Source organism: Lycorma delicatula, chromosome 4 (assembly GCF_047948215.1).
Source record: "Lycorma delicatula isolate Av1 chromosome 4, ASM4794821v1, whole genome shotgun sequence".
Taxonomy (NCBI): Eukaryota; Metazoa; Arthropoda; class Insecta; order Hemiptera; family Fulgoridae; genus Lycorma; species Lycorma delicatula.
Genome location: NC_134458.1, coordinates 134,524,173 through 134,546,307, shown reverse-complemented (window position 1 = coordinate 134,546,307; position 22,135 = coordinate 134,524,173). Strand labels below are relative to the sequence as shown.

At 33.3% G+C, this 22,135-nt stretch overlaps 1 protein-coding gene across 1 annotated transcript in view; it reads right to left on the bottom strand.

Moving 5' to 3' along the window:
* The window catches only part of LOC142323884 (syntenin-1-like), a 44,115-nt gene extending 24,792 nt beyond the window's left edge, over nucleotides 1–19,323 (bottom strand). Inside the window, exon 1 of the mRNA XM_075364196.1 lies at nucleotides 19,165–19,323. The gene's annotated coding sequence lies outside the window, so the exon portion shown is untranslated. The remainder of the gene's footprint in view (nucleotides 1–19,164) is intronic.
* Nucleotides 19,324–22,135: the final 2,812 nt, after the last annotated feature.

The following is a 22,135-nucleotide window of genomic DNA, read 5'->3' as shown; positions in this document are numbered from 1 at the left end:
GTAAATGTACATAAATATATTAATAAATTTTGTTTATAAAACTTGATAGAGGTTCAAGTTATTTTATTATTTATATGTAGATAACAGTATGAGAATACAAAGATTTGGTGGGTTATAAAATCATGGTTTCAAAAATCATCAAAAAACTCATCATACAATGAAGCTGATCTTTTATGTAACTAAATTTGTCTATAAACTCCACCAATGTACTATTTAGTACCGCCGGTTGCAAGCCTGAGGCCTTGTCATGCAAACGATAGGAACGAAGAGCAGAAGAAGTACAAACCTCGTTGATACTAGAAAAAAAACAGGGTCAATCTGGTCCAGCTTGTAGCACCCTGTTATAGGGTACCTGCCTAGGGTAACAGGTGAAAACTGGCCAATGGTCTTGAAAGCAGATGAGGAAAAAATTCCCAACGGCAGAGAGGGCAGAAGAGCCTAGGAAGTAAACCTGAAGAAAATCCAAAGTAGGATGTGTTCTGTGAGCTGTGATGGAAACAAGCATCCTAGGACAAGGAAACTCCAAATTAACATTCCTTGGTCCTCCATGTTGGGGTACTTGCATTAAGCTAATTCCCCAACCATGTAAAGAATATATTGTTATGAAACCAGGAAACAAGCCTCAGAATGGACAGGATTTATGATGAATTGAATGTGAATGAAGGAGTATGGCAAAAAAAGGAAGGATATGGACTGGAGACTAGCAAAATGTAATGTGAGAATGATATCTGCACTCGAATGGCGTCAAGAGCTGATTTGTTGTAGGATGGATGTGGTGGCACTGCAGGCAAAAAGATGGCATGGTAAGACGAGATGGACAAATTGATGAAAAGGTTTTCTCGATATTGTACAGCAGAATGGTTGAAGGACGGGTTATGGTGGGACCAGTTTCTTTATCATTAAAGAAATGAAAACAAGGTTGTTAAGTTTCAAACCAGTGTCAGAAATACTGTGTATAATTAAGAAGAGAAGTAAATTTTGAAATGTTTTTCTATGTACATATACGCTTCCATAGAAGGCAAAGGAGTGGAAAATGGAGGATTTCTATTATGTGTTGGTGGTGAAGGTGAACAGGGTTCAGAATTATAACAGTGGTGATACTGGGGGACTTAAGTGCTAAGGTGAGGAAGAACCATTAGTAAGGTCTGTTGCTGGTCAGTATTCTCAGTATGAGGAGTCAAATAAAAATGGCTTACTACGGGCACAATTTGCAGAATATAATATAAAGATAATTAAGTGCATAGGATTCCCTCATAAAAGGATACACATAGGAACTTGGAAAGTCCCAGGATCAGATATATGGTCAATCAGATTGACATAAAGAAACAGGAATGAAGAGAGGGAAATGGGATGTAGATAGGGTGAATGTTGAGGATAGAAACAGGAACTATGACAGGTTGGAAGAGGAATTTGCAAATTGATGCGAGACACAATGTAGGAGGTAAATGCGGAAAGTCGGTGAAAGAATATAAAGGAAGTTTTAGAGAGGGTGTGGTCCAGGAGACTGTAGGAGTGAGGACAGTGCGAAGAAATGATGAGTGGTGTGATGGGGAAAGTGAGGCAGTGGTGAGTGAGAGAGTTGAGGTTAGGCAAAGGATGATGCAAAGGGATACAAGAAGTGCTCAGAATAAATGCAATGAACTGAGAAGAAGAGTAAAGTTGATATTGAGGTGAAGAAACCTGAGGCAATAATGAGGAAAATAGAACTCAAAATATTGTGCAGTAGTAGAAATCAAATCCTGAGATTTTATAAGAAAGTGAATTGGTTTAGAAAGTGGTATCAGCCAAGGATGAAGGATTGTAATGATAAAAGTTGAAAGATTCTCGATAATGATGGAGTTTTAGAGATGCACTACTTTGAGGTTTTGAATGGGAAGGAGGATGATGTGGAGGAACAACCTAACAACAGCCATAACAGAAGAGAAGGGATAGGAGTGTATGGATTTAAGTTGGGTGGAGATGGTAACAGCAGGTTAAGCAATGTTATGGTTGTATCGGACCCTACCAGGGATGAATTTGAAGACGCAATATAAAGATTAAAAAATAATAACCTCCTGGGGAGGATGGTGTGGTGAATGAGTTGATTAAATATGAAAGTGATGGATTAGATGAGAAGTTTATAAATTGATACTAATGACATGGAAAACGGAAGGATACCAGATGAATGGAGGACAAGTTTAATTCACCTGATTTTTAAGAAGCATGATAAATTTTTTTGTTTTGATTTTTCTAGGCAAAAAACGCTTTCACTATCATGGCTAGGGCACAATATATTTGTTGTAAATAAATAGATATTAAAAAACTGACAAAAAAAAATTAATTAAAAACTAAGATCTAGCAACATAAAAATATCTTAAAATTAAAAACCCTATAATGTTAAAAGCAAAATAAAAACCACAGTGGAAACAACATTAAAAAAGTAACTTGAATAAAAATTACAAACTGGCATATGCCAAATGGTATACACAGTTGACAAGAACCATATAAATAATTAAATTCTTGAATCAAGATACACGGCCTTCAGATAGATAGCAAGACAATCACTGCATTGTTCCCCAACACATGTCAGCCCCTAGTTTAAACTTGTGACACATTGCCACATAACAGATACAATTCAAATGGATGTGGTGCATTGTTATTTGGCAGTCGCTGCATGCCCAAACGGGTGCATCTGTTTGCATCATCAGATACCCATCAGTTAGCCTAGTGTACCCTATTCATAAACAGCAGATAATAACCTCCTCTTGATGGTTATTTCTGCATGAGGAGCTCCTCAGTGACACAGTCTGCTTAACTGGATGAAGTTTATTGTTAACAGTAGCATCCCATTGTCTTTGCCACTCATTGTGAACAACCCTTTGCATATATTTTATTACAAAGGCTTATTGGTTCTCAGTATTTATCAGTGTGATCTTAGAAGGTGATGGAGTACGACCAGATCTTCACGATAAGGCAAGCAGTAGAAAAATGTGGGGAATATGATATTGACCTACATCTGATCTTTATTGACTATAAAGGGGCCTTTGATAGTGTATCAAGGAGCAAGGTAATGAAGGGACTTGATACATTTGGTAAACCATTAAAACTTGTTAAGTTGGGTCATGATTACACTTGATGAAACATGTTCAAGGGTGAAAATGGGTAATTTTGTGGGAAGGCATTTTGCAATAAGGTTGAGAGTGAAACAGAGGGATACACTGTCAACTCTGTTTAATGTGGCACTTCAGGAGGCAGATAGGAGTGCTATGGGGGATGGGGCCATCATAAATTGATTGTGGCAGTTATGTGCATATGCAGATGACGTAGCCATTTTGACAAGAACAATACCAGCATTAAGGGAGACATTCAGTCTGTTAGAAAAAGTTGGTAGGAGAAGTGGATCTTTAAGATTTACAAAGCTAAAACTAACTATATTGCCAACAGCAAGTAAAAGACAGAAAGATATATAGAAATAGGAAATTACATTTTCAAGCATGTTGAGTGTTGTGTATTTGGGTGTACTGATAGGTAGTAGTAGAAATTCATTGAATGAGATAAAATGAAGGATAATGGGAGGTGGTAACAGGGCTTTTTATGCCAATATGAAGTTATTTAAGCCATGACTCTTATCAAGACTAACTAAGATTAAACTATATGAAACCTTAATAAGGCGTGTAATGTTATTTTTCTGAAACATGGGTATTGATAGTGAATGACACATTGAAGCTGAAGATTTAAAGGTCCTAACAATAACAACTTATACATTATCATTTTACTTAATATATCAACAAATAACATTATGCAAATAAGAACTGGTATATAATTACAGGAATCTGAATTATAACAGAACTAAAATTAGTTATTTATCTCCATTTTATTATATAGACACTATTATATTAGTAGAAAACTCTATAACCTAATTACCAAACATATTAAGCTATACTACCTATATTTTAATTAGGGAATAAATTCAATCTCAAATCCAGTAAATATAAACTAGTGAAATTATGAAATATATATTTCAAAAACTTAGCTTTTACAATAAAATATGTCATACAAAATTACAAACAGCATGTAAAAGAAAAAATTATAAATCACTTTTAGTTATTTTTATTTTCTCCAAAAATATACTAAGTGAACATGAATTTCTATCCAACCTGTTAAAAAACAGGTAATTCTCAATACCTCATTTAACTATAACGCATGAAAAATATAAATCATTCTAATTTTTTAAATGTTAAAAGGAAAAGAATAAAGTTAATAATCACCATTACGTATAATAATATTCCACAAAGTAAAAAAAAAAATTATTTTAATATCATTCTATCATAAACAGGAAATATTATATTAGAAAGGAGAAAAATAAATTACTCAGAAAAAAATCAATTTATCAGAATAAATATGATATATAGATTAACCAAAATTAAAAAAATTATCAGCTGTGAAAGTGAAAAGTGACTTACAAACATCTTTATATTCTTTTAGCAATCAATGAGTCTGGAGCATAATCTATGCCACTAGTAGTTTTAAAAGTGCAAGAACAGTGATAATTAATATTTTGCAAACACCTACATAAAAATAAGGATTTTATTAAAAAAAAAAAAAAAGATTCAAGAAATCTTTATTAAGATTTCCTTTGTTGTCCATACCAAAAATTGACTCAGATGCAGTGTTTTGAAATTGTAAATCATTTGAATATTTTCAAAAGACATAATTCTAAAAATATCTTCACAATTCTCTCAACATCATTCTCCTGGAGAAAAATGCTTATAATAAATAAAGTTAGTTTTTAAGTTAGATTTAATTCTTTTCCAATCCTGTTATATTATGTACATACCATAATAGTGCTTTATAAACATCTTTAGTACAAAAAAGAAATGCCTATCTTTTCCAAGAGCCAAAAAATACATATTAATTACTACAATATTAAAACTGACCATCAGAAAATTTTTTATAATACTTTCTCTGCCTTCAATTTGAAAGTTATTCCAATTCTGATCAGGCATTTTTTCACTTTACAAAATTTAACATCACATTTACATGAGCAAGCATAAGCTTGCATGGTGAATTAACCATTTAAAAAAAAAATAATCAATATTAATGTTTAAGTACAGTTTGGCTGAATTGGTAAGTGCTGGTTTAACTTTGAGCACTAGCAACTAAACAGTGTCTCTGACCTGTAATGGTAGTAGTAGTTTTATCTTGATACTCATTTAAGTGGCCTGTACATATTCAGATTGACAATACGAAAATTATTTGGTAATTACTAGAAGGTAGCATAGCTGTATTTCTGCAATGGACAATTTAAAAACCACGATTAACATATATTTTTTTTTTATCAATTACTTCTTTACTTAGGATAAGAAATTCTGGAGTTGTATTCTATCTTCAAACTTATAAACTGATTTCCAACCTGATATTACTAAATATCAAAAGAAGCAAATAGATAAGTGTTTCATAACAGATAAAAAATATTATTGATAGAACTGCTCTTACAGTTAACGTATTGATAATCTTTTGTATAAAAAATCAAGAAAGAATGGAAAATAGCAGGAAAATGTGAAAGACCATCTTAGAGCACTCAAAGAAAAAACAGAAAGTAAATCTTATCTCAAAAATTTTACTTCAGACAATGGAATTTTGCGAGAAGAAAGTAAAATAACACATCTGTTTTAATGGTTCAGCCTTATATACAGTGTAAGTGGTTTTATTTTTATTTTTTAAATATTCAAAAATATTGAGCTTAAGATAAAATTTAATGGAAGAAACACATTTAAATGAAGAAAATGCTATCTCAATAACTAAAAATAAGAAGTTTTCTCAAGAAGCAGTACATAATCAATTTATAATAATTACTTAACAGAGCTTAAGATAAAATTTAATGGAAGAAACACATTTAAATGAAGAAAATGCTATCTCAATAACTAAAAATAAGAAGTTTTCTCAAGAAGCAGTACATAATCAATTTATAATAATTACTTAACACCATTAACGTTAATGTCAATAAAAACCCTTAATTAAATACTTGCATTAAAATTAAAATAATTTGGTAGGCCCATTATATAAAGATTAAAATATAAAAATCTTTGATAAAATTCAAAAAAACTCCAAATCTTAGAAAAACATGAAAATAAAATAGGTTTACAAATTTTATATGAAAAACATAAACGAGCTGTCTGACACTCAAATTAAAAACAAAGAAATTTAATTATGAAAAAATAAAACAATCAAAAGAGTAAATTAAAATATCTAGGGGGAAACCACACAGGACTGGAAAAAGAAGAAATGAAAGCTAGAATACAGAAAATTGAAGTAGCATATACAATAAAAAACCCATAGCAAGAAAAACCTAATTAAGACAATACAGTAATCCTTCCAGAAGCCTTATATAGTTCAGATACAAAAACAGATCTTATTACTATTAAAACAGATATCATTTGAAATTAGATATCATCAGAGACAGATAGATATCATTAGAGATTTTTTTCTCTAGAAAAAGAATGAGCTTTTTTCTAGCGCACAGTTGAAAAAAGAATTCTCAGGAAAATATGCAGTCTGAAATATAAGAATGTAATGTAAAAACTATAAAAATCAAAAGAGTAATAAAATAAACAGAAAATATTTAAACAATGACAAAAAGAAGGGAAGAATTCTACAAGCATCTCCGTAAAATGAACAATAACAAACTCATGAACATTTTTGATTTTATTAATGAAAAAAATAAGGGCAAAAACAAATTGGTACAAACAGATCAAATAAGACCTAGAGGAACTAAAAGCAAATAAAAATTTTATACATGAAAGAGATAAATTTAAAAAATTGGTTGTTGAATCTAAGTTTCAAGAAACAATAAAACCTAAAAGAAATCTCAGTGGAGTAAAGAAAGAAAAACAAGAAGAGATGATGAAGTTTTGGTAAAAAAAAGGCCAAATTATGTAAATGTGGACCAAAGGTGACCTGAATGGAAAAAAATGTCTGTTTATAATTAAGAGCGGTACTCTAGTTATACAGCTACAAGACTACTCCTCTTTTGTCTCACATACTACAGTTCTCCCTATGATAACAAAAATGTTAAATTCTTAAATACAATTAAAATACTAATGATATAAAATTTATAAAAAATTATGAAATTTTGAAAATTACACCATTGTGAAAATAGTAAAAACATAGGATACTTATGTGTAAATTTTCTTAATTATTACAGATGTCCCGAAGTAAAGAATTAAAGAACAATAAATCAAAGAAGATTTTTATGTTAAATAGCTAAACCTCTTCAACTGGGAAGGGGAGGTTCCATAAGATATAAATTTCAAAAACAAGCTTTTCCTTCTGCAAAGTGGAATTTTAATGATATGGGATTAAAAACTGATAGAAGTAATTGCTCCTAACTATAAATTGCAAAATGTAGATTATTTCAATCAGTAGTAAAATACCCAATGGGTAAATACAAAAGGTAGAATTCTCTTTCTTACTTCTGAATGGGCTGTGTTGTTTAAAAAGCTATTCTGAATATTTTTAAGCAAACATCCTGCAGTTTTCTCACTGAAATGAGATAAATTTGGAAAACACAATTAAAATATAAATTACCTCAACGTCAGGAGTGTAAATATTATCTTTTTGTACAAATCAAACTTCTTGAAATAAAATGCACACAAAACACTACATTATAAAAAAAAAGGCTTGATGAATCATTTGCTAGGTCTGCACACAAAATGGCTATAAGAAAACACCTAATGTGGACACCAAATGACTTCCTTGTATGCCTATTAAATTACATATATCTTTTATTCAATTTTTTTTTGTTATTGAATTATTATTTATTGTAAACTTTTTTTTACTATCACAAGTTAATAATTATTAATAAATCAATATATTTAAATTTAAAAAAAAGTTAAAAAAAGAAGGAAATGGAAGTCGGATTCTCACCAATGTGCTTCCCCCCTCTTCTTAATAAGATCCAAATATTTCATTAGTTAAAATTTCGTTTGGCTACAACTCTGGAAACAATGAAAATACGTACCACTTATGACATATCATTGCTCTCACTCAATGAGAGCTTATTGCCAAAATCCAAAAATTTGGATTTTATGTTTTTTGGACACTTTTGGTCCAGTTGATTGCAATCAAAAGGGGAGGTGCACAGCTAAATGTTATAACAGTCCTAAATCCAAAATTTCAATATTCTACAGCTAATCGTTTTTGAGTTATGCGAGATACATGTGTATGCACATACATACATACATACAGAGTCACGCCATAACTAGACAAAATGGATTCAGGGATGGTCAAAATGGATGTTTCCATTGATATCTGAAAACCAAAATTTTTAATGGTTACAATACTTCCTTGTAAAGTACAAGGAAATAAAAAAAAGTAGCACATTGCAAAGTAGGATATATTGGACTGATATTCTAATAGTAACTATTTCAATTATAATTATAATTTTTCAATTATAATTTTTTTGATATAAGTATTTAAATATAATCAACTACAATTATGAAGTTATTAAATTGTGTTTTTCTTTTATATTTGTTGCAGATGTTTACTAATTTCTCTTTTTTTCTTTTAATTGATGAAAGTATTTTAATTATAATGAATATATTTTATTTAGTAACAATTCTTACATATAACAAACTGTTAAAAAAAAAAATTAACTATTTAAAAAATAATAAAAAATAACGTACAAATAAAGAAAAATCAAACCTAACTTAACAAATAAACCATAAAATAAGAAAATAATTTCAATGTACTAGTATTAAATACAACAGAAACAAACCAACATGCAACTGTGAAATCCAATACAGCAATTTAAAAAAACAAGAAATGTTTCATCTTTTTACACTAATAAAGTAGGGATGATGATGATGTATTGATGACGTATTTCCTGGGCTAACCAATCAGTAATCTGATTGGTGAAAGCATTCTTCATGGCACCAGAATAACAAGCGATTAAACTAGTTGGGTAATATGTAAAACAAAAAAAAAAATGTGTACACACATCTCTATTACTTTACTCTATTAATATATCATCACTAACAAAGTTGTTTATAACTTTAATTCACTAGTGTAAATTATAAATGGATTGTATTAAATAATAACAACAAATATACAGGAAAATAAAATTAGATTTGGTACATGTCAATTACAATTACTAAAAAAAAAAAAAAAAAAAATAGTTGCATACATTAATATACAGCACTTACTATAAACATCAAAATAAGATCTATGTATCAATTTGATTGTAAAGTGTATTTATAATTTTGTCTTAGACACAGTTCAGTTGGTAAAAATTATTATTATTACCAACATTTTTCAACCTATGGTAGTGGGCAAAATGTAAACAACTGTCAACATCATGTTACCAAAGTATGTGTAAAGATACATCCTGACCCCTGTAGGGGGGAAACACCGGCCTTATGACAATTCACGTAGCCACACCTCTCCCATGATGCTTTAAAGCCCATCAGGGCTTTAAAGCACTGATCATTTTTTAAATCATTAAAGCGCAGAGGTCATCTTTTCCACCTTCTAAACCTGATAACACATCACAGTCATCAGTTTGGCCTCTGTCAGGATTCCACTGATGCAAATACCTCAGCAGACATTTCCATCAGTGAATCTACACAATTTACTACCCCTATCACCTTCGTATGGCTTCTACCAACCACAAAACTTACAACCCTCAACTACCAAATTAACCGATTCACAGAAGCACAATCCCCACGCTTTCCTCTAACCCCAAATATGGGAAGTTTTCACACAAAAACTCTTCCCATGTCTAACTACAATTAGATTACGCACTCAGATCATTACTTGATTGAGTCTTTAAACATTAAAAATACTATTCTCACACCAAGAAAACAAGTGTTGATAACAAAAATTTTGTCCTACAGTTCAATTTACTCAAAGACCTCTTGATTTAATTTAAAATAAAGAAACAAATTCACAAATTTAATAAGTTTCTAATGAAAACATATCCTATCTCTCTCTGCTATGGCCTGCTTTCAGTAGTAATGTCATGTCTACACCCTCTCACATCATAGCTCCATAAGAGTTCTCCACACACCCATTTTCATTCTAACAGCGAATATCTCAGCCAAGTGGAGCTCGATACCAAAAAGCCTATCTTGGCAAAGTAAGCACCAAGGCAGGCCCCTAGCCCCCAGGTTGCTATTCTATCTATACAACCATAACAGCATCAAACCCCCTCAGCCATCCTGCGCAGGGCTAACAATCTCAGAAAGCCAGCAACTATGCTCAATTTTCTTTAGGTTATCCAATTAACTTGCACATCAAAACCAGAATTGATCCTCACAAGCTCTCTTAACTTCTTTGATACATTCAACTTCAAAACTGAAGCAGACATATAAGACATGGTGCACATCATAAATGGCCCTACACTCCAGAATTAATCAAACTAAATCTGGCCAACCTATTTTGAAAAGAACAATGTCCAGAAAGAAACTACGTAAATGCCAATTGGGGGAATTCCACCTAACAACCTACATAATTCTCACATCAAGAAAAATATCATTCGTGTAATGGCCATTGGATCTGACATTGGTCCACCTTTCTTTTCTTTTTCCTGTTTAGCCTCCGGTAATTACCTTTCAGATAATACTTCAGAGGATATGTATGAGTGTAAATGAAGAGTAGTCTTGTACAGTCTCAGTTTGACCATTCCCGAGATGTGTGGTTAACTGAAACCCAATCACTAAAGAGCAATGGTATCCATGTAAAAATAACTGATTTTACTATGACTTGAGCACTGGAACTCTCGAATTCCAAACTGACATTAGTCCGCCTGACCAGCCATAAATGAAAACCTTGACCATCTACTTCTTGTATGTGCCCAGAGGTAAGTTGGCCTACCTTCCTGGCATCATAACGTAATTGGCGCTCAGTCCCAAGATACAGTCCAGCACAACTGTACTTGCTAGATACAAAGTACTAGTAAATCATCAGACCTTATGGTTGACTTGATGAATAACACATCAAAAAATATTAAATCTGGTTCTGGTTTACATTACTTTATTAAGAAATTGTTTGAATAGCAAGAAATACTTTATTTACTACAAATATATATATATTTATTTTTTATTTTTCTATATAACTGTAATGAACAGTAGAGACATAACATAGTGCAATCCATCTTATGGTGTCTATTGCATTATATTCATACGTATTGACGTAGATTTGACATATATGCATGGCACAATAAAATCACAGGAAACCAACGTCTCCTTTGCAATCTTGTACATCAAATAAAAACATCTTACATTACATAGGAAAATGCTTCTTGTACAAACATACCATGTGCAACATAAACATCCATAGTCCATAAAGACGGAGAACATTATATTTCATAGTTCAACTTGTGTAGACTTACTAGATTGTGCCTTTTGGCAGACAACACAAATGCTTTCAATTCTCTATGTAATATCTAATAAACATTAACATGTTTCTTAGATAACAGTACCTGCTGTATAAAATATTACAGCCAGACGGTGCTGCATTTTCTAAATTTTAATATTTTTTCTCTTTAATAATATCCAATTTTCATATCTTTAAACAACCTTTTGTATTATTATTGAATTTGTTACTTACTGAGAATTTTAGCTTTATTTACCAAAGTTAGTAAAACAATTTCCAGCTTATGTTAAGTAAAAGTAACTGAACATAAGTCATTAAAAAAAAAATTTCAAATCAAATAAATTAATAATATAATAATCACGTAGCCCATAGAAAATGGTTTAAACTTTGCAGGCAAATAACCCAAAATGCCCCTGATTTTTATCAAAATAAAATTAGGCAAGAAATTATATTTTTCATTATATTCTTTTGTTTATTTTTTTATTTTTAAACATTAAATAAACTAATAAACGTTTTGATTTCAGTGTTTACAAAAAAAATCTGCATATTTTATTTGCAAATAAAATCTACTTGTAGTGAATTACTTCTTGACGCTTAATGGAAAAAAACCCATAAATTGTGCTTAAAGACTTAAATACTGCAGTATTATTAGTACTTGTCTATATAAGAGTACCTTTACTTCATTTAATTAAGTCTATATCTAACATATTTTCACTAAATATATCTTAACCGTTACAATATTACAACTACTTCAATATCTACTCTGTTCAGAGCAGTTCCTCTATGGGTTAAATTATCTTCTTTTTTTCCTATTCTTTATTCCTTCTTCCTTAAATGACTGCATGTAAAATGGGCCACACCCTGGTTCCATTTGTGACACCATACTTATGCCTTCTTATAGCCAGCATGGTAGCCAATTCTTTATTGGTACTCAGTGAGGTGGCAGACCTCTGTACATGTGCAACTATCCAAAGAGTACAAAGTTTCTGAAACCCACAGATGACACAAACTACTGACTGACAAATCTGGTTAAAATCTAGTCTTCTGTTTCTGATAAAATTTAATCTAATTTACAATGAAATTAAAAAAAAAAAAATGAACAAAATGTTGCATTTACTTCAAGGTGTTCTGTATAGGGCATCCCTCATACTTTTTTTTTTTTTGAACTCTACTCCCCTGGGCCGGTCTGACTGGTTGGTATTGCGCCACCCAGGGGAGTGCCTGTTCTACTCTAATGGGCCTTCCCACCTTCCGGCCCACCGGTCAGTTCTTTTGCCCCATCCGTATATCGCCACGTCAATACCATGTATTGTCATGATGTGGCGATTGGGACTTCTCAGATCTTGATATTAACCTAACGAAAAAACCCTTAGGAGTCCCCAGTGGATCATCGGAACCGACACACCTCGGCATGTCAGCCCTCACCACTGAGGCTGTCCACCCTGCCCTATGCTAAAGTTTAAAATCCTAGTCTCCTCTCATCATTGTTTTTCTGCATAAGTATTCTTTTGATGACCAACTCAACTTTTTTCCAAGTTTCTGCTAGTCTGCCAGTTCCATCAGATGACAGGTCAATACCGTCTGTCTCTTTCCTCCATTTATGACATACAGTGAAAGTATGTTCGACATTATCATCACAGTCATAGTACATACAGGCTGCAGTTTCCCTTCTACCGACTCTATGCAGATAGTAATTAAAACTACCATGTCCTGTAAAATACTGTGACGTGTAAAAGTTTATTTCACCGTGTTTTCTATATATCCAGTTCCTTAGATTGGGGATTACCCTTCTGGTCCTGTCTCCAGGGCCTGCTGTGCTCCATCTCTCTATTAGCCTATGCCTCGCTTCATGAACTTCAACACCTTGATCTCTTTCGACTCTGAAATGAGCCATAAGGTCGATCGGAGGCACTCATGATAAAACGCATAACGCCTCATAGGAGACTGTCCTTTACGCGGAAACCACGCCAAGCAACAGTCTCCTATGGGTCCTAACTAAGCGTGCCAAGTTGTTCTTTATCCGTACTGAAGGCCACCATACCGGGACAGCATATAATATCGACAACGCAACAACCCTCCTTTTAAACGGTTTAATTGCTCTTTGAGAAGTCATAATTTTTTTTAGAGATTTAGTCATCTTATCAGCCCTATTGCAAACCTCATGTATGTGTTCCGTAAATGCACCATTTCTCTGAAAGGTGACCCCCAAGTACTTTAATCTATCTGTTTCTATTACTTGTTCACTGACCTTGATATTTAGTCGTTCGATGATCCTTCTGCCAGTAAATGTAATAAAATTACATTTACCAGTATTTAGCGTTAGATTCTTTTCACATAGCCAACCATTTATTATCTGCAATGCCAAATTGGCCTTTTCTTGTGCCTCCCAATTCATGCCTGTCACTCGCCAAGACCACCAAATCGTCGACATAGGCCATAACTTCAACCCCAGCAGGATAGTCTAGATTTAAGATCTCATCAAACGTTAAGACCCATAATAATGGGCCTAAAACTGAGCCCTGGGGCACTCCACCATGTATATCTATCTCCATTTCTCCTTCTTGCGTTGCCACCTTGCATGTTCTATCAGAGAGGTATCTCATTACTTGCCTCCTTAAATATGGACTAACATTTTTTGCTAATAGCGCTCTATGTATATGGCTCCATTTAATGGAGCCAAACGCATTCTTGATATCCAATGAGATATCACCCCTCGTCCTCCAGGTGCCGCGTCTTACATCTGTCATCCAGGAGACTACTTTCTTGGCAGCCATCACTGTGGAGCGACCTTTCCAAAACCCATATTGCTTTTGGCTAATCCCCACTCCTTGCTCAATTTCTCCAATAATCCTTGCGGCAAGCATCTTCAATTACCTTGCTCATATTATTTAAAAGGCTTAACGGCCTGTATCGAACTTGTTCTTGTTCCTTTCCACCCTTGGGGAGAAAAACAACTCTTGCTTCTCTCCAGCACTGCGGATAGCAGTCATTCTCTAGCCCATGGCTGGCAATGTACGTCATTTCCCACGGCCGTTGTTTAAAAAGTCCTTTAAGTATAGCAGCTGGAATTCTGTCGTCGGGGCTTCTTTTATTGCCAAGCTGGCCAATGGCACAATTCAGTTCGGCAGGTGTAAATCTCCTGGGCTCAAAATCAGGTAAGGTGACAATCGCTTCTTCTTCGCACGGAAATAACTCGTCGAACTGGACCCTGGCGTGATGCTCGCTCAATATCGGTAAACGCCTGCCGAACTTCTTCGTGACGATTTTGTATGCCTGGCCCCAGGGATCATTGTCCAACTCCTCGCAGAGTCTGGCCCAATGATCCCTTTTGGCTCTCTTGATAGACCTATTAAGCTGACACCTTGCCTCTATATAACACTTGACTGCGGTGTCATATTCAGAGCCGCCTCTGATCCTTAGTCTTTGCTTTTTCCTCCTAGCTTGTTGTAGAGTATTGCAAAAGCACGCTATCTCATTGGACCACCAGTATACTTGTCTTCTACTCCTGGTGGCCCTTATCTCCCTGTCCATCTCTTGCTGAATAATTGATGTGAGGGTATCAGGTGTCAATTCAATTATAGTGCTAAGTCTTTGTGACACTTTTTATCGACTATTTTATCCACCTGGCGAGCCGTGGGTCTAATCACGATAGGTCTTTCTACTGCAGTATAAGTGCCATCTGTTATGACCAATTGTAATGAGAAATGGTCACTAGCGATATCATTGTCCAGGACTGTTAATTCACACTGATCCCTCAACCATCTGTTGTCAATAATGACTAGATCAAGTATCGAGTAATGACCCCGAGCCTCATAGGTCGGCGTGCCATCATTTGATTCCATAAACCCTTCCATTAATTCACCGCGTCTATTACTGTGCGAGCAGCCATCATAAACAGTTTTGCAATTGAAGTCCCCCAACAAAACAAACTTCTTATTCTGCCTAGACAGAATTCTATAAATGCTATCCAAAGGGCATCCCTCACTATGGTCCCTAAAACAATACTATCAACTGGTATCTAATTTGAAAGATTAGTCTATACTAACAATGAACTGTAGACAAATTTACATTAGTTTAATTTTTAGATGAACAATTCATTACCTTTATTTCCTGAAGTAAGCAAAAGCCTACACAAAATAATAAAACAGGCACTGTACCTTTAAATTTATAATCACAACAAACTCTTTGTTTCATTTCAAATAATTTATTATAATTTGAAATTACAGATGGTGCTATAACAAGTACCACTGCAAGTTTATGAAAATAATGTAACAAACAGGATTTATTTGTTTGGGAATCAAAAAAGAAGCCTCCCTGAAGATTGTGGTTACTGCAATCTGGTGATCCCTGGGCAACAGTCTAGAACTGGCTGATTCTTCTACAAAGGTGCTACTACACAGCAAGAAGTATGCAGGAGGATTTATCAATGAATGGTCCTTTTCAGGACCAACCAAGCACGAAGCACTCATCAATCCCCATTGGTAACACAACTTACGGATATGTCAATTGAACACTGAATCGATTTCATCTGCTAAGAGTCAATATCTCTCATGCCTGATGCTGCAGAATTCTGTGGCTATACAGAATACAGGAGACTAACACCAAGTATGACACAGATCTTTAAAGAAGGGGAAGATTATATGGATATGTTCTGGTTGAGCCCATAAATGATGAGCAATATGGCATTGCAACATATCAGCAATCTCACCAATTACAAAGTAACTTCTCAAGACAGAACAATGGATGTCTTTGTTTTGGCTGTGGAAGTTGCCAGCACCACTATTGTAAATATTTACAAACGTCCACAAGTCAGTTGGCCAAATCCACCTGTTAGGTCCTTCAATCACCCAGTTGTGTATGCTGGTGATTTCAACAGTCACAGCCATGCCTGGGGATATCAGGAAGAGGACAACAATGGAGCTATTCTAAATGAATGGATGGATATGTACAATCTCCAGCTTGTGTGCAACGTTACAGATCTGGGAATGTTCCGATCTGGTTGACGGCTGAAGGATTATTCTCCTGATTTGTGCATCATATCTACATCTGAACATAACGACATGACACAACGAACGGTCATCCGATCTTTACCACACAGCCAGCATAGGCCTATCTTAATTCATTATGGTACTGAAATTCCAGTAGTCACCTCTGTTCCTCAACTTCGATGGAATTATCAGCTTGCAAACTGGGAACTGTTTCAGAGGGGTCTTAATACCATTCAGTGGATTCCCCCAATTCCATCCAATTATGAGCGATTTGTTGGGGAAATTAAAATTAATGCCAGGAGGTGTATTCCACGTGGGTTTGGAAAGAGTACATCCCTGGATGGTCTCAAGAGTGGAATGAGTTGTATGCTGAGTATCCGGAATCTCACAATGACACAATAGCTGATGACCTCTTCAGAGCTCTCAATAAGAACAGGAGAGAAAAATAGCAGGACTCAACTTTACGCAATCTAGTCAGAAGGCCTGGGACCTTATAAGGAACTTGGTACAGATCCAAGGTTGTCAAGTACAGTCACACATGTGAGTGCTAATGTTGCATCCAGACTATGAAGATTTTGAAAACTAAAATAGACAAGGCACACACATGAACTGTGAAAAAAGGATTGTACATAAAAAGGTCTCATCTGAAACCACATCCAGACCGCTCACGTGACTTCTGCATTGAAGAGCTTGATATAGCCTTGAATAAAGGTAAATAAAGCTGTTGTTTACATTTATTCAAGGTAAACAACACCATGGAGTTTCTTAAGGCCATTGGACCTAAAATTAGATTGCGGCTGATTGAATTCTTCGGTACTTACATATTAACGCCACCGCAGCTACAGCTGCTGTTTAGGTTATGTTGACTTCGTGTACTGACAAATTGTATGTATATCAAAATAACCTAACTAAATATAACCTATGCTCGCTTCGCTTGCTAACCTCTTATAATTAACATTAAATATGCATAATATATACAACGTATTAATAATATAACCTTAATGTTATAGCACTGAAATCGGTGCTTAATGTTAATCCACCGAAATCTGATTGACTACTTTGTTTTTAAATAAAGCTGTAGCTGCGGTGGCGTTAATACGCAAGAGGTTAGCGAGCGAAGCGAGCGTAGGTTATATTTAGTTAGGTTATTTTGATATACGTACAATTTGTCAGTACACGAAGTCAACAAAACCTAAACAGCAGCTGTAGCTGCGAGGGCGTTACGTAATACGTAAGTACCAATTCTTCAATGACACTCTGAGAACTGGAAAACTGCCAAAGCTTTTCAAACAGGCTAAGGTAATTGCCATCCTGAAACCAGGTAAAGACGGAACTGATGCTCTTAACATTAACAACTCTAGTGGAGACGGATTTCAGCAAAGTCTCACTCAAATTGGCTGCAGTTTTTGTGGATATTATGGCAGCTTATGAGACTGTGTGGTGGGAGGGATTGACATTGAAGTTTACTGAGGTCATCCCATCACAAAGGCTGGCATTTCTTGTGAGTAACATGTTTTCTGACAGGTGCTTTAAGATGTCCCTGAATGGACAAGCTAGTAGATGAACTCTGAATAATGGCCTACCTCAGGGATCAGTTCTGCCCCCTATTCTGTTTAATCTGTATATTAATAACATGACAGACACGGACTCCATGAAAATCCAGTATGCGGATGATCTAGCATTGGTTTACCAGAGTAAGAATCTTATGCACTGTGGGAGAGTACTGACAGGTGATCTGACAAAATTGAAATGAGCAGTTTAATAGAATATTTCATTTAACCACTAACTTACTGCAGCCAATCACTTCGGTTAATGGTTACTCTATTAAATACATATATCAGCTATTTAATATAAAACGTGCAATTAATTAAAGTTTTACTTTTAATGTAATTCGTAATATAACAGTCTTGATAAAAAATGTGGCCTGGCACATGAAAACATTCTCAAATTACATCAAGTTTGAGGTTTCAGTAAATGTAATCTGTTTTTTAACCATACACAATTAGATATCAGAGGTAAATAGATGTAAGATATATATATATTTCTTCATTTGATAAAATATGCAAAAATTTTGATAATCCCATAACAAAAACAAATCAGAATAAAATACAATCATTTTGGAGGTAAATAACACAATTAATAGCCATGTACTATCAGATAGTTTGTTAACACATCACACAAGAAAAGATTAACAGAGAAAATTCTGGTTTTAGTCAGAAAGGAAAATATTTTACTGACTCGCATTATAACAACTTCAATAGCATGAAACATAGGTCATTATTAATTAAAATTATACATTAGTGATAAGAGTCATAAAGAGAATAACCTTGTATTTCATTACACATATCCAATAAGTGAAAATATTAACTCTAGCAGATTAATGATTATTTTTCTTCTTTTTTTTTTAAGAAAAAGGCCAAATAATGGTAATTATGTAATAGCAAGACAAACAGCCAGCATTACAGTAATCGATGAAGTACGTCTTATAAAATATTTAATAAAAGTTAAAATTTTAAAATTAACCCGTAAAAATATATTATACCTCAAGAAAATTAACAGGAATTAAAATGAAAATCATAAAATTGAAAGACAAGGAAATAATTTTTTTTTTAACAAACTACAAAAAACCAAATATTGAATTAGAGTTAATTAAATTAGAGGCACGGAAACATTATTTCCTGATAAAAATTTAAGTATTTACAAAATACGACATTAAATAAAAGAGGGCAACAAAAAAACAAGAGCCTACTATTTACTGATAAAATTGTTATAAGTAACTCGCATGCAAATAACAGAATGTAAGTTGAAAATACTAATAACTTACCTTATAATTTAACTACAAATTATTAAAAAAATAAACTGCCAAAACCGTTGTATAAATTTTCAAAATGACTGCAATAAAAATAACGTGACTAAATATATTACACCTAACGAACACCCGATCTGTTAACAGGAAAAGATAAACAACGTAACCAGGTTGAGTCATGCGTAGCACGAATTATCTATCAGCTGCGGATGAAGAACGGAAGAATACTAGTTACTCAATATTACCCTCAATCAAAATATATTCCATTCTTTCTTTATATGTTGTATCAAACACTTTATATATGAAAATTTAATATCTGGTATTAATTTAGTTCAATTTTAAAAGTCTTTCTGAATATAATCTATATTTATGAGCGACAGATTTACTACATTAAGTTTAACAACCTGCAATGGGCGGGAAGTTTATAATAAAAATATACAGTTCTTTCTAAATTCTATAATTTCTTTCTTAATTTCTATAATTATTAAATTAAATTTTACATATATATATATATATATATATATATATATGTATATATATATATATATATATATATGTACATAATTATAATAACAATAATTTATTATTATTATTATTAATCAATAATAATTAAATGAAAATATTCACTTACTGCTTGTTGTTATTCACCTAGTGTTTTGTTTGATATTTAATTTTATCAAAGCACAATGATAGTAACATTATTCAAATTCAGTTAGGCTAAGAGATACAGCTGTTTCATGTGTTATTGGCACTAAATATATTAGGCAAATTATATGTATTATAGGAAATTTCAATTTTCATTATTTTCTTTTAATTTTGATATCATTGGTTGCACTGCCAAGTGTATTTTAACAAATATTTATTAAACCTGTTCACTTTTTAAAAGAAGTAGAAGCCATTTTTTAAAGTGAATTGTAGCTGTCATAACGTATGAGTGTTCTTGTTTTCATGTTGCTGATTTTATATATATATTCATACATATTACAGGTGGCATAGAGAAATGGGAAAATTTTAAATAATTAGAAAATGAAGTAAGTAAAGTTACTAACCTGTATGTTATATTGAAAATATGTTCTACAAGAGTGGAAATTTCAATATACGAAATACATTACTTTTTAAAAATTACTTCACTTAAGTGCTGTCCATTTTTGTATATACATTCAGTAAGTTGATTCTGAAAATTTTGCATAGTGCAGCACAATGTGTTCCCCAGAATGTTGGCAATTTCCTCTTCAATCTGTGTTTTGAGCTGGGCAAGGTTTCTTGGTTTAGTCTGGTACACAACGCTCTTCAGACATCCCCATAAAAAGAAGTCGCAGACTGAAAGATCTGGAGACCAGGGTGGCCAAACGATGTTAGCAGTGCTTGAAATTATGCAATCTCCAAACAAACATCTTACTGCTGCCGTAGACTGTCTGGCACTTGTGAGGTGGCTCCATTCTGTTGAAATCAGGTTTACTGAATGTCAAGATTTGGAAGAGAATGGAACCTAGATGCAAAAACATTTCCAGCATGTCGACATAACATTGAGACATCACAGTGACAACAAAGCGCTTATCTTCAAAAAAGTAAGGGCCTATCACCCCATGAAATGAAACTGCACACCATACAGTAAGTTTAGCACTGTGTAATGGACACTGGTGAAGCTGAGCAGAGTTTATTTGTGCCCAGCAATCGAAGTTCTACTTATTCACGTATCCACGTAAGTGAAAATGAGCTTCATCTGACATCCAAAGATTTTGAATAAAGTTAGTATTCTCATTGATTTTAGACAACAGTTTATCACAAAATTGCAGAAGCAATACACAATCATTAGGTGTCAGTTCTTGGATGGTTAGAATCTTGTAAAGATGGAATTTCAGGTTATAAAGTATTCTTTGCATGCTCTGATATCGGAGCTCTAATGACGAGGCAATTTTCTGCACCAAACAACGAGGACTCCTTACCATTACAGCTTTCATGGCATCAATGTTTTCTGGCATCTGTACAGACAATATACACGCATTAGGTTTTTTTCAAAGCTCAACCTGTTTCTTCAAAGTTACAAACCCAAGTTTGATTGCATGTGAAGAAGGAACTTGACTGCGGCACAGGATCTCATAGTATCGCCGAAACACTCTGTATGCAGCTGTCACACATATTGATAAAACACCCTTATGGCAACTGCACACTCTAAACCATTCCATTACTCCATCACAACTAAATTTCTGTTACTGCTGTACAGTGTAACGTCTTTTCCCCACTTATGGTTCAACTACAGGGCTGCTAACATCAAATTCAAAATTTTCTGTTTCTCTGTGCCTCTCTGTATAACACAAAGCTAAGTTTTTTTAAATAAATTAACAATTAATATAATCCACCTTACCAGCACGTTACATGTTTTCTAGATTTTTTGGCTTACTTGGAAGCCATCATCAGAAGTTAAAATTAATTAGTCAAAGTTTAAAAATCATAGTTAAAATTTAAAAACAGTCATGACTCCTGGTTAAAATTTAAAGGTTAACTATGATTTTAAAATTTTGACTTTAACGCACTAATTTTAATTCCTGATGATGGCTTCCAAGTAAACCAAAAGATCTAGAGAACGTATCAATGTGCTGGTAAGGTGGATTATATTAATTGTTAATTTATTTATTTAACATATCAGTGGTACCATGTAAATAAACTTAATTTCTTAATCTCAATATGCACACATATGTTCGATAATCTAAAAAACAAGGAATCAATCATTTTTAGCTTAATACTTTTTTTATTTAACATGCAGTACCCATGGTAATGTTAAACAGTTTTATGGTAAATATTTTGAAAATGGCTGATGTATAGTTGATGCAGGTACCTATGATTGTTTCAGTCAACTACTAATAACATATTAGTAGTTGTATTCAATGCAAATTAAGTGTCTGACCAGATTAGATTGTGTTTTCTAAACTTAATTTGATTCTACTTTATTATTAAGTTATGCTTTCAAAAATATGTTAAAATCTAGTAG